The sequence below is a fragment of the Beta vulgaris genome, chromosome 2, assembly GCF_026745355.1.
Source record: "Beta vulgaris subsp. vulgaris cultivar EL10 chromosome 2, EL10.2, whole genome shotgun sequence".
In the NCBI taxonomy this organism is placed as follows: Eukaryota; Viridiplantae; Streptophyta; class Magnoliopsida; order Caryophyllales; family Amaranthaceae; genus Beta; species Beta vulgaris.
The window spans coordinates 15,321,865-15,339,653 of NC_079203.1; the positions used below are offsets into that span (position 1 = coordinate 15,321,865).

A 17,789-nucleotide genomic window follows, 5' to 3' on the forward strand; every position below is an offset into this window, starting at 1 on the left:
AGGGCTTCTTAATTAAGAAAAGGAAAATATGAGGTGACCTCATTAAAGAGAACATTCAAGGATACATCGAGTCTCTTGGATTTCACGTCATAGCATCTATCTATATTCGGACTGAGCATATCCAAAAAAGACACAAGTGCTTGCCTTGAGGACAATTTCTCTCTTAACTGCCCAAGAATATGAACAAAACAAGTGCATCCAAACACTCGCAAATGCCTATAGGATGGTGCTGCCCCAGTAAGAAGTTCGTGAGGTGCCGCTGTAGCTTCTTTCCTCTCTCTTCTCCCCAAAAACAAAAAAAGGAAAAAGGAGAGAGATGTCCCGTCCTTTCTTTATGCACATTCATATACATAGCCAGACACAAAGGTGTACAATCCGGTCAAAATCTGCGGTTCTTTAAGTGAATGAACTCTAGGTTTTCTTACTTGCTCTAGTGGCTGGCAAAGGCCAACCGAGAGGGGAGAACGAATGGCTCAGGAATCGACCGGTTCCGAGCAGATTCGTGGAATTATTGTAGAAGAATTTGATTATCGTAGAATAAGAAGAGCCGTCTTATGAAATGACTTAACTTAAAAGACGGATTCCGCTGCTGCAAGGCGAGAGAGCAACTTGTCTGGTCTTGCGGTGCACTCACTCCCGTTACAAGAATGAGATGAAGCTTTTTCTCGACTGGAGACCAATACCCCTTACAACTCGCACCAATAGCGGCACTGAGCGGCCGGAGATTGATTGAAAAGCCAGCCCGCCTCTTTAGGATTGTGATAAAGAGCACACACACGGGACCTGACCTACTAATCATCATCTCATCTAGCGCGAAGCAAAAAGAAAGGTCCCCCTTCCCGGCCCCCCCTAGCCACCTACCTACTCGTGCTCGTAGCTCGATCGGAGGTCAAGAGTGTGGTCCGGCGGAAAAACAGAAGTCGTCCGTATCAAGTGATACGTGAATTGCTCAGTAGTGCTTCGCCACTACCGTAGCTGGCGGAAATAGCTTAATGGTAGAGCATAGCCTTGCCAAGGCTGAGGTTGAGGGTTCAAGTCCCTCCTTCCGCTCCTGGCTTCGTCGTTTAGTGGTAAGGAGTGGAGTAGGCGGCGAGTAGAGTGCATAAGTTTTAGAGTTAGAGAGAGGCAATGAAATTGAAGTGGGATGTGGAATGTGATTGGTGATGGATGGTGGTTATGAAATAGGTTCGGGATCATCTCGCATCTAGATCTGCTGTTTTTTCGGGAGGGAACAAGAGAATGAGGTTTGTTTCATTTTTAAAGAAATGCTTTTCTATGATCGACACGAGTTTTAGACAGCGTCTTGAACTCTGGGACCGCACTCTGTATGTCGGCCTCAAGTTCCTCGGCTAGGCAACTACTAATCCTTCTTCTCTTCCTTCTCGCCTTTCTTCTAAAAAAGTCTTTTTTTTCCTGACTTGTTCCAAGTCAGTGAATTGGCATTACCTTACTCTAAAGAGTCAGTCAATTTCATTGCCTTCGCCTTCGGCTATTACCGGCTGGAAAGGCTTGGCTCAACATTGGAATATTTCGAAGTTAGAAAGACTTAAAGAAGAAAATAAAAACCTCTTCTGGTTTGAAAAACCCCTTCTTTTTCTTCTTTTCGACTATAAACGTTGGAATCGTCCAACGCGATATATAAAAAACAATCGATTTGAAAATGCGGTAAGAAATGAAATGTCACAATATTTTTTTTATACATGTCAAAATGATGGAAAACAACGAATTTCTTTTACATATCCACCTAGTTTAGCAATTTTCTGGGAAATGATACAAAGAAAGATTTCTTTGGATACAACAGAAAAATTCTTATATGATGATGAACTATACAATTATTGGATTTATACGAATGAACAAAAAAAAAACAGCTTAAGCAATGAATTTGCTAATAGAATTACAGTTCTAGACAAAGGACTTTTTTATATAGATGTACTTGATAAAAAAACTAGATTATGCAATGATAAAACTAAAAAGGAATATTTGCAAAAAACACATGACCCTTTATTAAATGGATCCTATCGTGGTATAATAAAAAATTATTTTCACCTGAAAAGAACAGGCTAGGGTGGGGTGTCGAGGGTGGGGGAAAAGGAGAGGGTGGGGTCGTTGGGGGTGCTGATGTTCTGGCCGGCGAAGGGAGGGGTAGGGTTGTCGGCGCCGGACTGGGTGGTGATCGTCGGCTGTTGGCCGCCGGCTGGGGGAGGGGCATTGGCAGTAGGTGGGGGAATGGGAGGAGAGAAAAAATTGTGGAGAGAAAAAAGGAAAACCTAACGACGGTAGGGTTACGTCCATAGTAAGCGTATCTTGAGCCCAAACACAAACCTCAGGGGTATTTGAGGAATTGACCAAATATGGGGGTAGTTTGGGAATTACGCCAAACCTCAGGGGTACGTGAGGAAATTTTCCTTAGAAGTTTTCTAGGTCTAGCGGGCTATTATAGGAGATTTGTGAGAGATTTCTCAAAGATAGCGACACCAATGACCAACTTGATGAAGAAAGAGTCAAAGTTTGAGTGGAGTGAGAAGTGTGAAGAAGCTTTTAAGATTTTAAAAGAGTGTTTGACCTCCGCACCTGTTTTAACCCTACCTTATGGGAATGAGAGATTTGAGGTGTATAGTGATGCTTTAAAGAATGGTTTGGGATGTGTGTTACAGCAGATTAGGAAGGTAATTGTGTATATGTCGCGTCAGTTGAAACCTTATGAAGCTAATTACCCTACCCATAATCTAGAGTTAGCTGTTATCATGTTTGCCTCGAAAATTTGGAGACATTACCATTATGGGGCTACATGTAAGATATTTACCGACCATAAGAGTTTGAAGTACATTTTCACCCAAAAATACCTCAATATGAGGCAGAGAAGGTGGTTCGAATTGATTAAGGACTATGACCTAGACATCCAATATCATGAAGGGAAAGTAAATGTAGTTGCTTATGCTTTGAGTAGAAAGTCGAGCCATAACATGAGTGCATTGGTAGTTCTTGAGGAATTGTGTCGAGATATGCAGAGGCTTAACCTTGAAATCTTAAATCCTGGGGAGCGTGAGGCAAGAGTGAACGCTTTATCACTTGGATTGTCAATTTTTGACGAGATCAAAGAGGGTCAAGTTGGAGATGAGCACCTAGATAAGATTAAGGAGAAGATGAAGCAAGGTAAGGAAGTCGATTTTAAGATCCATTATGATGGAAGTTTGAGGTTTAATGGATTGTGGTGTGTACCCAAAAAAATGTGATGAGCTTAAGAGACGTCTTATGGATGAGGGGCTTAACACTCTGTATTATGTGGACCCTAGGGGTGACAAGTTGTATAAAGACCACAAGGGGATCAATTGGTGGCTAAATATGAACTGTGAGGTAGCTGAATTCGTGCCTAAGTGGCTAACCTGTCAGAAAGTGAACCTTGATCATAAGAGACCCATGGAGAAGGTTCAATCCTTAGAGGTTCCTGGATGGAATTGGGATTCCATTTCAATGGATTTTGTGACTGCTTTTCCTAGGACGAGAAATGGAAATGATACTATGTGGGTTATTGTGGACCATCTGACGAAGTCTGTCGTGTTCATACCAATTCAAAAGACATGGAAAAAGAAAAAACATGCAAAGATCTATATTAAGCAATTAGTGAGATTGCATGGGGTTCCAAAATATATCATTTCATATCGTGATTCGAGATTCCTCTCGAAATTTTGGAAAAAGGTCTAATTGAATCTTGGGACAACTTTAAAAATGAGTACTGCCTTTCACCCTGCAACTGATGGCCAGACTAATAGGACTAACCAAACTATGGAAGGTATGTTGAGAGTGTGCGCTATTGATTTCCAAGGTAGTTAGGAAGACCAATTAGACTTGATTGAGTTCTCATACAATAATAATTATCATGCGAGTATTAATATGGCACCTTTTGAGGCACTATATGAACGAAAGTGTAGAAGTCCCATTTGCTGGTATGATTTTAGTGAGAATTTAGTATTGGGGGCAGAATTCATTGAAGAGATTGTTAAGATTGTCAAGATGATTCATGCTATAATTTAAGATACTCAAGATAGGCAAAACAGATGCCAATTTAAAGCTACGAGAAGATGAGTTCGCAGTAAGTGATAAAGTGTTTCTGAAAGTATCACCAACTAAGGGAGTGATGAGATTTGGGAAAAAGGGCAAGTTAAGTGCCAAATATGTAGGCTCATATGAGATATTGCAAATAATTGGGAAGGTAGCATATAGGTTGGTTTTGCCAATGGAGTTTAAGAAGATGCACGATGTGTTTCATATTTCCCAACTCAAGTGCTATATCCCTGATGAGTGTCATGTTTTGAAGCCTGAGAGGACCAGATTGATAGTAGGCTCACATACGAGGGAAGGCCTGTGAAAATTCTTGACAAGAAGGTGCGTAGTACACGCAATAAGGATGTCAATATCGTGAAAGTACTTTGGTCTAACCACGAGTCTGAAGAGGCAAAGTGGGAAGCCAAAGATGAAATGAAGAAGAAGTATCCAGATTGTTCCTTCACGTGAGTTACGAGGGCGTAACTCGTTTTCTTTAAGGGGGTAGAATGTGATATAATTTCGCGATTTTACCTATTTTCATGATATTTTTTATGCATTTTTATGCTTATTTTGGCGATTTGCACATGTTGGTGCAAAAATAAATAGGTTCTCCGCATGGAAAATGTGTTTAAGAGTAACATAAGTGACTTTTAAAGTTGGTAAAATGTGCACATGAGTGGCACAAGTATTTCTCAAATGAAAGTTGAGTTCAAAACTTTTGAAAATAGGTGATTTTTCGTGTCAAGTATATATGGATCATGATTGAATCATGTTGTTCCCTTTTTATTATTATTTCACTACTCTATGAGGATCGGGGGTCTTATTTGGTAAGTTGATATTTTTATACATTCGAAAGGTAGTTTGGTTGTTGGCTAGGTTCAACGTATAAGAGGATTGCAGTAAAGAATAAATTAATCTTGGTTGTTAACTTGTGTGATCACTTATTTAATCCTAAGATAAAAAATCGAAGTTGTATTGTTTGATCATTGTATTGTACTTGTTGCTTGTGAGTCTTAACAAGTAATAAATGGTAAATCATGTAAAGCGAAACGTGGATAGCAATAGCTTTAGATTGGCGCACGTCTGAAGTATGGATTAGTAAAGTTTCCTTGATATCGTAGGTCAATGGGAATACACAGTCGCGCCCGTATTTCGTCTTCCAAACAAAAGGCTAGTTTTTAGTCAGACAACTCGTTTCATTGTCTATTCCATTTAAAGTAATTGAATTATTGGTTGTGAAATTCAGTTAAGTAAGAGTTATCTGCAATTTATTATATTATTATTTAGGAAATTTTTTTTTAAATAAGTTAACCTTTGCGCGGTCTTCCCATTTCAATTCTATTCTTTTGATTATCCTTGATTGAGTTAGGCTTGTATGTTTGTTTTCTTATTAAGTTTTAACCTGTTTGTGACTTGTTTAGTAGGTTACTTATGATACGTGTTACAATGTTCCTTCTTCTAATACAGGCGAGGGTAGGGTGGGACATTGTAACACGTATCATAAGTAACCTGCTAAACAAGTCACAAACAGGTTAAAACTCAATAGAAGAAAACATACATACAAGCCTAACTCAATCAGGGATAATCAGAAGGTAGACTTAAAATGGAAAGACCGCACAAAGGTTGACTTACTTAAAATAATTTTTTCTATTATATATTCTTATTATTGTGTAGTAGTATCATGTTAGGATTATTTATTATGCAGTACTCAGTTTTGCTGATTACGTGCTTTTGTTTGTGTATGTTGATCATGGTTATGCCTTATTGATCCTGTGATGATCCATTTTGGTGAGCATACTCTAGGGATCAATAGTACATTGTCATCTACAGGTTCAAAGATGATGTATCATTGAGTTCGGGATTGGAGAGCTTGTGTAGTTTAAATTTAATTATCGTTCATTGGTTTTATATACTTTATAGTTGGTTTGGTTTTGAGTTAAAGTTGACATTGTTGGTTGACTTTTGAAGTTGATTTGTAGTTAATTAAATGTCAATTCTAAAGTTATATACTACCTCTGTTTCTTAGTAAGTGCAACATTTTCCTTATTTGAAATAGTCACAATAAGTGCAACCAAGCTCAAAATGGTAAAAAAAGTTCAATACTATTACAAATATGCCACCAAAAAGCAAGAGGGGACCACAACTTTTTTGTTTCATCACTTGAATTACTCTACTTTATTGTGGTCCCAACTTTCTCTCTCTACATTCCTTGGTATTCCCCCACTTTCTCTATGTTGCACTTATTAAGAAACGGAGGAAGTATATTGTTTTCCGCTACAAAATTATGAATAAGTCGATACGTTATCACTCGGGCGATAATGCTTTGATGATTTTCTAAGTTTTATATTAAAAAGGTACTTTTCAAAAAGAGAGAATTATCGGGGTGTTACATTTCTACTTGGTTAACCTTGCCCTTGAAAGTAAGATACCTTTACTAAGGTGTGCTTATTTCTGGTCGGCTTTCTTTAGGAGACCATGATGTTTTCCTTGCTAGAGTTTATCACTATTTGGCTAACCAGATATGTAGTCTACCGTGCTTTGGGTTTATTACATTTTGGTCAATCTCCTTGAGGAAGCAATGTGCGTCAGAAGAATGATTATCCCTTGTTGGGGTGACTCATTCTTTTAGTTTGATTTTGGTCATTTATTGTTTTCTTCAATTTTATCTAAGTTAATGTCACTTTTAGACCACTGGGCTAACTAGTGGTAAAAATTACCCCAAAGTAATGATTTTAGTAAAATAAAGAAACAATACGAATATAGGAAAAAAGTAGAAATTGTATTATATGAATTTTGCTTGGCAAACTACCAAGATACATGTATACATTTCTAATTGTCTTTTTTGTGTCGTGGCACTTTTTGAGATTACAGAGTACTAGTATTATTGCTAATTGTTCTGGTTTTAAGTGGTACTTCTTTGGAGTGTTTGAATTCCAAGTGCATTGTATTGGTCGTTCATCCATATCTTGGAGACAAAAAGTTCCACTTATTACTTCTTGGACAATCAGATAAGAGCCTTCTCGATTTGGTGTCAGCTTCCCTAGTTTTTTAGCCCGTCCGATCCAACGGCTTCCATCTTCCTTAATTAGAACTAGATCTACTACTTTCATATGTCTTCTAGCGACTCGACTCTCTTGTTAAAAATGCGAGCCATTTTCAGCTTGTACAATTGCATTCTTAGTAGTGCATTACCCTTGACCTCTGGTACTTGGTCCAAGGCCATGCGCAAGGCGGCCCAGTTGGCTTCTTCTGTGCACAGCATGACTCTCAGGGTGGGTTCTTCAATCTCAATGGGTAAGACATCTTTGCGGGATTGGATTTTTTTTATAGTGGAAATGCCATAAAGTGAAAACTAAGTCTGACACCTGCCTAATGCCGGAAGGTCGGAACAAAAGTGTTATAAGTTTTGAATGGAAGCCCTAGTAAACAGCGGTAGTAATTCTCAGTTCCATAGACCAATATGAAAGTCGTCTCGCCTGTACAGTTCTTGGTTGTGGTTCTGATTGACCGCAACACCAGTTGAAGTTCTTCAACCCACATTCCCTTGGCATTGTCCAGCTTCCTTTTTATATCGTTTGACAAGATCTTGTTTAAGGATTCTATTTACCCATTGGCTTGTGGGTGGGCTACTGCAACAAAGTGAGCTTTGACGATCTCTATTTCTACTAAACAATCCTTGAACTTTGGCGTTTCAAATTGTGGACCATTGTCAAAGACAATTGATTGTGGCATGCCAAACTAGGTTATGATATTCTTCCAAATAAAGCTCTTGACGTCGTTCGTAGTTATTCGTCGCACTGCCTCAACTTCTACCCATTTAGTAAAGTAGTCCACAGCCACAATTACAAACTTCTTCTGCCCAGGGGCCACAGGAAAAGGTCCTAGAATGTCCATAATTTCTTAGTTTAACCACATTCAAGCTGAATTTTTTGTGCAACCATGGTGAGATGAAAGAAAGGAAAGGAAATTGTAACACCCCGATAATTCTCTCTTTTTAGAAATAACTCTTTAATATAAAACATAGAGAATTACCAAAGCATTATCACCCGTGTGATAACGTATCGGCTTATTCAGAATTTTGCAGCGGAAAACATATAACTAAACTTTAACCTTTTTATAAATAAATAAGTATTTAGAAATCAAACAATCTAAATGAGTCTACTCAAACAATCTAAATGAGTCTACTCAAACAAACTTAATAAAATATGTTTCTATTAATGCTAGAAAATAAAATATACTAGCTACACATTCTCTCCATTCCAGATTCCCAATGATGCACATCTGCGAACCTGTAATGTCAATGCATTAAAGAATCTGCTCACCAAAATGGGTTATCTCAGGATCAATAAGGCAAAGCCATGATCACAATCACAAACAAAGCACGTAATCAACAAAGCTGAGTACCACATACTAAAACATAAACATTCCTAACATAATACTAAATAAATAACATACAAGGATAAATAATAATATAATCATATAACATTCTACAGATAACTTTTACTGAACTAAACTCTAAACATCTTTTTATTACTTTAACGGAATAGTTATTGGACCTGAGTTGTCTTATCTACTAATGCCTTCACTAGGAAGATGAAATACGGGAGCTACCACGTATTCCAGAAATGACCTACGATATCGAGGAACCTTTGCTAACTTGTAATGGGATGGTGATCAATCCATCTCCCGTGAAAAGCCATGGGCTACCACCATTTACCCCAACTCCTAATGTCCAACTCTAGACGTGCACCAGTCTAAAGTTTATAACTATCCTCGTTACACTTTACATTCTTTATAAGTTATTACTTGTTATGACATTATAACACCCTGATAATTCTCCCTTTTCAGAAATACTGTTATAATACACAAGTAGAGAATTACCCAAGTATTATTGCCCGTGTGATAATGTATCGGCTTATTCAGAATTTTGCAGCGGAAAACATATAACTAAACTTTAACCTTTTATTATAAATAAATAAACAAGTATTTAGAAATCAACAATCTAAATGAGTCTTAATCAAACCAACTTATTAATGTATATTCCTACTAATGTAGAAAATAAAATTAACTAGCTACACATTCTCTCCATTCCAGATTCCCAATGATGCACATCTGCAAACATGCAATGTCAATGCTATACTAAATCTGCTCACCAAAATGGATCATCACGGGATCAATAAGGCAAAGCCATGAGCACACACACAACAAAGCACGTAATCAGCAAAGCTGAGTACTACATACTAAAACATAAGCATTCCTAACATGATACTACATAAATAATATGCAGTGATAAATAATAATATAAACATATAATATTCTGCAGATAACTTTAACTGAACTAAACTCTAGACATCTTTTTATTACTTTAATGGAATAGTTATCGGAACTGAGTTGTCTAAACTACTAATGCCTTCACATAGGATGACGAAATATTGGTGCTACTAGGCACTACAACGCATTTCAGATTGACCTGCGATATCAAAGAACTTTTGCTAAATGAAAAAGGAATGGTGATCAATCCATCTCCTGTAAAAAGCCATGGGCTACTACCATGTACTCCAACTCCTAATGTCCAACTCTAGACGTGCACCAGTCTAAAGTTTATAACTATCCTTGTTACACTTTACGTTTTTTACAAGTTATTACTTATTATAACACACATACAAGCAACACATAATACAAAACAATCATGTACAACTGAACTTCTTTTATCTTAGGATTTCATAAGTGATCACAACTTACACTCCAAGACTTACTTTCTTTTAATCTCAACTTTCTTATTTGTTGAACCTAGCCAACAATAATCTTACCCTTAAAAAGGCATAACTTATCAACTTACAAAATAAGGCCCACAGTCCTCATAAGATAGTGAAAATAATACTTGTCAGGAAATACATGAATAACATGATTCAATCTCTATAACATATATTAATTCCTCATCGAATTAATAAATAAATCCCTTTTTCATGTTTGCATCAAATATTCCATACAAACATACAATCTAGTACTCATAATGAATCTCAAATCACATGCTTGCACACAGGCATAAAACATGTAAAAATCAAATACTAGAAATCAAATATGAACATATAGAGTTCCCACACATGATACTAAAATTTCTTTCTCCTTAATCGTGATACAAATCACATAGCACGCAATATGTACGTACCTTGTGTAAACTAGTTGGCAGGCCACTTTTAACTTATTAAAAAAGTCTCCTATAGAATATTCTCCGCCTAGAAATCAATATAAACTAAAATCAATACTCTTAAATAAAAATACAGCAACTTTACAATATTTAAAATCCCCTCTAAATATATTCAAAAGCTGATTTTAATTTCAAAACTTCAATTACTTTTAATTCCTAGCATAGTACTACCATACTACTATCTCCGTTTCCTAAAGATCTTCCTTGTTACTGTTCCTACAGATACCAAGGAGGATCCATTTGTGTGGAGTGTGAAGTGGGTAAAGTAGGAGAGAGAAAGGGGTTAAGATAAATAAACAAATAAAAAGGGGTTAAAGTAGGAGAGAAAAAGAGAGTAAAATTGAATTAATAATGTAATGGTGGACCATATGATAGGGACATGAGAGTAGGCCTGGCAAAAGCTGACCCAACCCGACAACCCAACCCGAACCCGACCTGAAAATAGCGAGTTTGGGTTGAGGTTTTCAACCTGATTAGTTAAATGGGTCGACCTGAACCCAACCTGAAAGTTAAATGGGTCAGGTTCAGGTCGAATTTTCTGACCCCGACAATGACCCGCCTGACCCGAATGATTGAACTAAGAAAAAAAAAATTGGTGTTTGCCACTTTGCCCAGCCCAAAAGATTTCCCCAGCCCAATATCTAAATTTCTAATACTAACTGGCGTTCCTTCACTCTCTCTCTCTTAACGCCCCTTTCTTTCTTTCTTTCTCAACTCTCTCTCTTAACCCTAATTTCTAACGCCTCTCTCTCTCTACCCTAATTTCTAACGCCTCTCTCTCTCTCATTGAAATCTCTCAGTCTTTCACTCTCTCTCACAGTCTTCTTTGATTCTCTTCTTCAACATTTGATGTTCTTCGTCTCGCAAAGTCTCACAATTTGTTCTTCTTCTTCAACATCAGGTATTCTTCTTTTGTCAATTTTTTTTCTTATTTTGTCCGTTATTTTCTTTCGTTTTTTTCTGCTATTTTTTTTGTTATTTATGTGATTTTCGTATTTTGACCCTTTTTTCGTATTTTGTCATTTATTTTCTGTTATTTATGTGATTTTCATATTTTATCTTTCGTTTTTTTTCGTATTTTGTCATTTATTTTTCTATGTTATTTTCTGTTAATGTTCTGTTTTTTATTAATTTTCTATTTTTTTTGTTTAATTTTCTGTTTAATGTTCTGTTTTTTTGTTAAATTTTCTATTTTTTTTGTTTAATTTTTTGTTTAATGTTCTGTTTTATTTTTCCTGTTTAATGTTCTGCATGTATTTATTTTCTGTTTAATTTTTTTAGCTATTTTTGTTTAATGTTATTTTTCTATGTTATTTTCTATTTCCTACCAATCAGTATTAATCTTTTGTTTTTTTGTTTAATTTTTTGTTTTTTGTTCTTTAATTTTTTGTTTTTTGTTTAATTTTTTGTTTTTTTTGTTTAATGTTCAGTTATAAATTTTTTGTTTTATTTTCTTATGCTATTTTTTTGTTTAATGTTCTGTCATTTATTTCTGTTTGATTTTTCTATGCCGTTTTTTTGTTTAATGTTGTTTTCTATTTTTCCTACCAAATTAGCAATTTATGTTGTTTTTCATGCTCTTTATTTATTTGTTTCTTTGGTTCTAGTTTTAATATGGCTGATGAGACTTCAAGGAGCAAATTGAGCTCTCATCAAGGCGGAGGAGGAGATTCAACAATGTTTGTTTGAGTTGTGGACTTGTGGTTGTATAGTTTTCATAAATTTTTGCTAAATTGGTTTGTTATGCCAAGTATGAACTTGTTTAGCTAGAATTGTAGAAGTATGTGAAGTATAAACTTGGTTAGCTAATACTTTTATAAAATTCAAGGCCAAATGCCAAGTGCCTATTATGAACTATACAATTGTTTTGAAAAAAAAATCAGGTTATAGGGTTGGGTCACCTGAAAAAACCGGGTTAAACAGGTTCAGGTTGACCATTTACAATGTTTTAAAAAAATCAGGTAAACAGATCAGGTCAGGTTGACCGATAATTTTCAGATAGGTTAGGGTTGATGATATTGACCCGAAAATTAAACAGATCAGGTTCAGGTTAGGGATTTTCAACCCAATTTTACTTGACCCGAACACGAACCCGACCCAACCCGACCTGATTGACAGGCCTACATGAGAGGGTAAAAAGGGGAAAAAATTCCAAATAAGGAATAAAGTAAAAGAGGGAAGATCTTTTAGAAACGCACTTAAACGGAAAGAGGGAAGATCTTTAGGAACGGAGGGAGTAGTAATTAAAATTCTTAAAACTCCATAAATAAAACCCTTTCTGAAATTCCAGCAACTTTAAAAATCATAAAACCTTCTTTAAACATATTAAACATGTTTAAAAATTATAATCTAAATCAATCTCATAGTATCTAGCATGCTACTATGGTTTTCTAGTAATTAAAACCCTAAAAACCATGCTTTGGTAATTAAAACTACAATCTAACCATAATAAACAAATTTGAATTTTTATTCTTATAATATATAATATATATGAATCAAGATTACTTATTAAAATCGTAAATTAAAACCAATAATCATGATTAACATTAAAAGAAAGCATAAAAACATAATCTTTAATGGAATCTTGAGGAAGAAGAAAAGAAAACAACAAGAGGAAGACAAAGAGGGATGCCGAAACAGAGGACCCACGACAGCAGCAGCGGCGCACAGTTTCTAAAAATTTTTGAAGGCTTTGTGACGTTCCTTGTTGAAGAAGAAACGTTACTTGAAGAAGAAGAAATTGAGAAAAATGTGAGAAAAGGAAAGAGAAAACCGAGAGAGTGTGCCGTGAGATTGGGGTGAGAGGAGAGAGAAAATGATTCTTGTGTGGAGTAAAATAATTGGGTATTAGGATATTTATAAGAAGGCTTCCTTCTGGGCTTAGGAAAAAAAATTTGGGATCAATTAAAATTGATGATGAATAGGATAAATAATTTAGAACTTCTATCATCAACATGGCTCCTTTTCCTCATTCATTTAGGATTTTGGGTTCCTCAAGTCCATTAGACTTCTTTTCCAATATAAATTAGTATTTAAAACTTTTATCAAAGCATGCCTAATTAAAATATTTTTAACTTTCTTAAATCCTTAAAATAACTTCATTTGACTTTTAAAATAGTCAACCTTTTTAAATAGTCAAATCATTTTAAAACTAATTATATTTAAATATAAATATATAAATACTGAAATATATTTATAAAATTATTTAAAATTATGTGGGATTACAGACGCACATACAAGCAACACAGAAATACAAAGCAAACATGCACAACTGACCTTCTTTTATCTTAGGATTTAATAAGTAATCACAATTTACAACCCAAGACTTACTTTCTTTTAATCTCAAACTTTCTTATTTGTTGAACCTAGCCAACAATCAAACTTACCTTTAAAAAGGCATAACTTATCAACTTACCAAATAAGACCCACAGTCCTCATAAAGTAGTAAAAATAATACTTGTAAGGAAACACATGAATAACATGATTCAATCTTACTAACATATTAATTCCCCCATGTGAATTAATAAATAAAGTTCTCATCCACATGCTTGCATCAATTAATCCATACAAACATGACAAATCTTTACTCATAATTAACATGTTTGCACACAGGCATAAAACATGTAGAAATCAATCATACTAGAATTCACATATGAACTTATAAAGTTCTTATACATGATACTAAAATTCCTTTCTCCTTAAATCATGATACTAATCACATAGCACACAGGTATGTACGTACCTTGTGTAAACTAGTCGACAGGCTACTTTTAATTCTTTAAAAATCTCCTATAGAATATTCTCCGCCTAGAAATCAATATAAACTAAAATCAATACTCTTAAATAAAAATACCCCAACTTTAAAATATTTAAAATCCCCTTTAAACATATTCAAAAGTTGATTTTACTATCAAAAATTCAATTACTTTTAACTCCTAGCATATTACTACCATACTAGTAATTAAAATTCTTAAAACTCCATAAATAAAATCTTTTCTGAAATTTCAGCAACTAATAAAATCATAAAACCCTCTTTAAACATATGTAAACATGTTTAAATTCATAATCTAAACCAATCTCATAGTATACAACATGCTACTATGGTTTTTTAGTAATTAACACCCTAAAAATCCATGCTTTAATGATTAAAACTTCAATCTATCAATAATAAACAAATATGAATTTTTATTCTTGAAATATATAATATATATGAATCAAGATTTTTTATTAAAACATTAAATTAAAATCAATAATCATTATTAACATTAAAATAAAGCATAAAAACATAGTCTTTAATAAAAACTTGAGGAAAAAGAAAAGAAATTAACCAACAAAGCAAAGAACCAAGAAAGAAAGAAAGAAGACGTCGAAAAACAGGCCACGTAGCAGCAACAACGACACTCCACATGAGGATTTGAAGGCTTTATGACGTTTCTTATTGAAGAAGAAACGTTACTTAAAGAAGAAGAAAACTTTGGAAGAAGAAACGTTACTTGAAGAAGAAGAAAATTTTGGAAGAAAATAGAAAGAAAAAAACGTGAGAAGAGAGAGAGAAAGAAAATTGTCGTGTGGTTTGAGAAAGAGGAGAGAGAAAATATTCTTTATGTGGGGTAAAATAATTGGGTATTAAGATATTTATAAGGAGGCTTCCTTTTGGGCTTAGGAAAAGGATATTGGGCTCAATTAAAATTCATGATGAATAGGATAAATAAATTAGAACTCCTAACATCAATATAACTCATTTTTCCTAACCAACTTAAATTTCCAATATAAATTAGTATTTAAAACATTTATCAAAGCATGCTTAATTAAAATATTTTTAACTTTCTTAAATCCTCAAAATAATTTCATTTGACTTTTAAATAATAAACCTTCTTTAAATAATCAAATCATTTATAAATTATATTTAAATATAAATATATAAATGCTAAAATATATTTATAAAATCCTTTAAAATTATGGGGGATTACACTTTCCCCTCAATGGCTTTTATTGGTTCTAAGGTCATGTCAAACATGTTTAACTCGACGTCCCACTTCAGCATTCGTCCAGTAGGTTCTATCTGTTGTAAAACTTGCTTCAAAGGTTGGTCGGTATAGACTAGTATACTGTGAGCCAAGAAATAAGGTCTTAACTTTCGGCTGGCGATGACCAGTGCCTATCCAAACTTGTCAACCGGGGTGTATTTAATTACATTCCGCGTCCTTGAGTACATGACTCACAAATTAAATTGGGATTTGCACTAAATCTCTTTCGGCTAGTAAAACAACAATGACAGCCTGAGGAGATACAGCTAGGTATACAAACAATCACTAGTGGAAAAATAAGGAAGGGTTGCGCTAAAAAAGGCCCTTAGGACTGCGTATTCTGATAGCAGCCCTTTCCATAGCAGCCCTTCACTTTAAAGGAAGGGCCGCGGTTTTCAACCGCAGCCCTTCATGTGTAAAAGGGCTGCGTTTTTGTCAAAAACGCAGCCCTTCATGTGTAAAAGGGCTACGTTTTTGTCAAAAACGCAGCCCTTTTGGTCCCCAAAAAAATAAAATAAAAAATTTATTAAAATCGAAGGCTCTAAACATCATTAAATTATTAGTTATAATTGAAATACATGATTGAATTCGATAGATGCTTCATGCTGGTAGCTAAACTTGAGCGAAAGATTACAAATATGTTTAATTGTATATAACTTAACACATGGTAGGAGGACGATAACGATTTCGTCACAATCAACCCAAACCACACTCGAGTACACCTAACATTTTCTGGAACTCCAGTGCCATCTGGTAAGACGATGGCTTTCACATTGACATTCTCACTTTCTAAAAAACAAAAAAATAAAAAACGCAAACTAAAAAAAAGAAAATCAGAAACTAAAAAAACGAAGAACCGAACACGGAAACTAAAAAAACAGATTCTAAAAAACAAAAAAATAAAAAACAGAAACTAAAAAAAAAAACAAAAAACATAAACTAAAAAAACGAGTGTTGATGGAGATTTGAACGAATGAACGGGGGAGGAAGCTGTCGGTGGACTTGTTGCGTCGAGCGAGTGTTGCGACAATAGATTTGAACAGTAGCAATTTCCTTCCATATATTCAGAAGGAGTTCGACGACCGACGGTTTGAGAAGGAGGTGGCGTCGCATGTTGTTGCACGTAGAGAAGGGTGTCACAATGGTCAGGCGGCGTTGTTGAGATTTAGGAGAGGAGGAAGGCTATCTGATGGCGTGAGGGAGGGATGGTGAGAGAGAGAGAATGAGTGAAGGGAGGAGAGAGAGAATTAGTTCTAACGTGAGAGAGGAGAGAGAATTATTGTGCCGCTTAACATTAATGTGAGAGAGGAGGAGAGGGAGGAGGGAGGGAGGGAGTGAGAAATAAATCCTAGCCCGCTTAACATTTTAAGCCCAATGCGCGCTTCTTTTCAAATAAAATAAAATAAAAGCCCATAAAGGGTTGCGCTTGTCTAAAAAACGCAGCCCTTCTTCCCGTTAGAAGGGCTGTGTTTTTTAGACAACCGCAGCCCTTTATCTAAAGGGTTGCGCTTTTCTTTAAAAACGCAACCCTTCTGTAGAGAAGGGCTGCGTTTTATTTAAAATCGCAGCCCTACAATAAAGAAGGGCTGCGTAATCAAGAATACGCAGCCCTTCCAGCGCAGCCCTTCCTTTTTTTTCCCTAGTGAATTTTTTCCACTCGGCTGGACTAACCAACCTAAACAACTAACGAAGATGATCCTTGACTTGCTAAAGTGCTTGCTCAGCTTCTACTGTCCATTTAAATGTAGCTTTCTTCTTAATTGTGGCGAAAAATGATGGCACTTGTCACCTAACTTAGATAGGAAACGTCCAAGAGCTGCTAGGCTGCCGGTCAGACGCTGCATTTCTGTAATCCTGGACGGAGACTTTATGTCTAGAATGGCTTGGATCTTTTTGGGATTTGCTTCTATTCCCCTCTGATCCACTAGGATTCCCAAGAACTTTTTGGCCAAGACTCCAAAAACACATTTTTTGAGATTCAACTTTAACTTGTATTCTCTGAGAGTTTCAAAAGTCTTCCGCACATCACCAACATGGTCTTTTTCTTGATGACTCTTTATCATCATATCATTTATGTAAGCCTCCATGTTCCTTCCCAATTGTGAATGGAAGACCGTATTGATCAGTCTTTAGGAGGTGGTCGGCGCATTCTTGAAGCAAAAAGGCATCCTCAACCAGCCATACAATCCTTTCTCTGTAATGAAGGACGTCTTGTTTTGGTCATCCGGCCACATGGGAATTTGATGGAATCTGGAATAAGCGTCCATGAAGCTCAACAAAGCATGGCCAACCGTGGAATCCACCAACTGATCCAAATTAGGCAAAGGAAAATTGTCCTTGGGACAAGCCTTGCTGAGACCAGTGCAGTACACGCACATTCTCCATGTGCCATTGGGATTTGGTACCGTGACCACATTAGCTATCCATTCTGGGTAATAAGTTTCTGTTATGAATCGAGATTCCAACTTCTGTACTTCCTGGTCGACCACCTAATTTCTGGCAAGCCCCAA

The 17,789-nt window shown here is 35.6% G+C and overlaps 1 non-coding gene across 1 annotated transcript; it reads left to right on the top strand.

Moving 5' to 3' along the window:
* Positions 1-978: 978 nt before the first annotated feature.
* On the top strand, positions 979-1,050 carry TRNAG-GCC (transfer RNA glycine (anticodon GCC)). The gene has a single exon. It is a non-coding gene; the product is annotated as a tRNA-Gly (tRNA).
* The last annotated feature ends 16,739 nt before the right edge of the window (positions 1,051-17,789 follow it).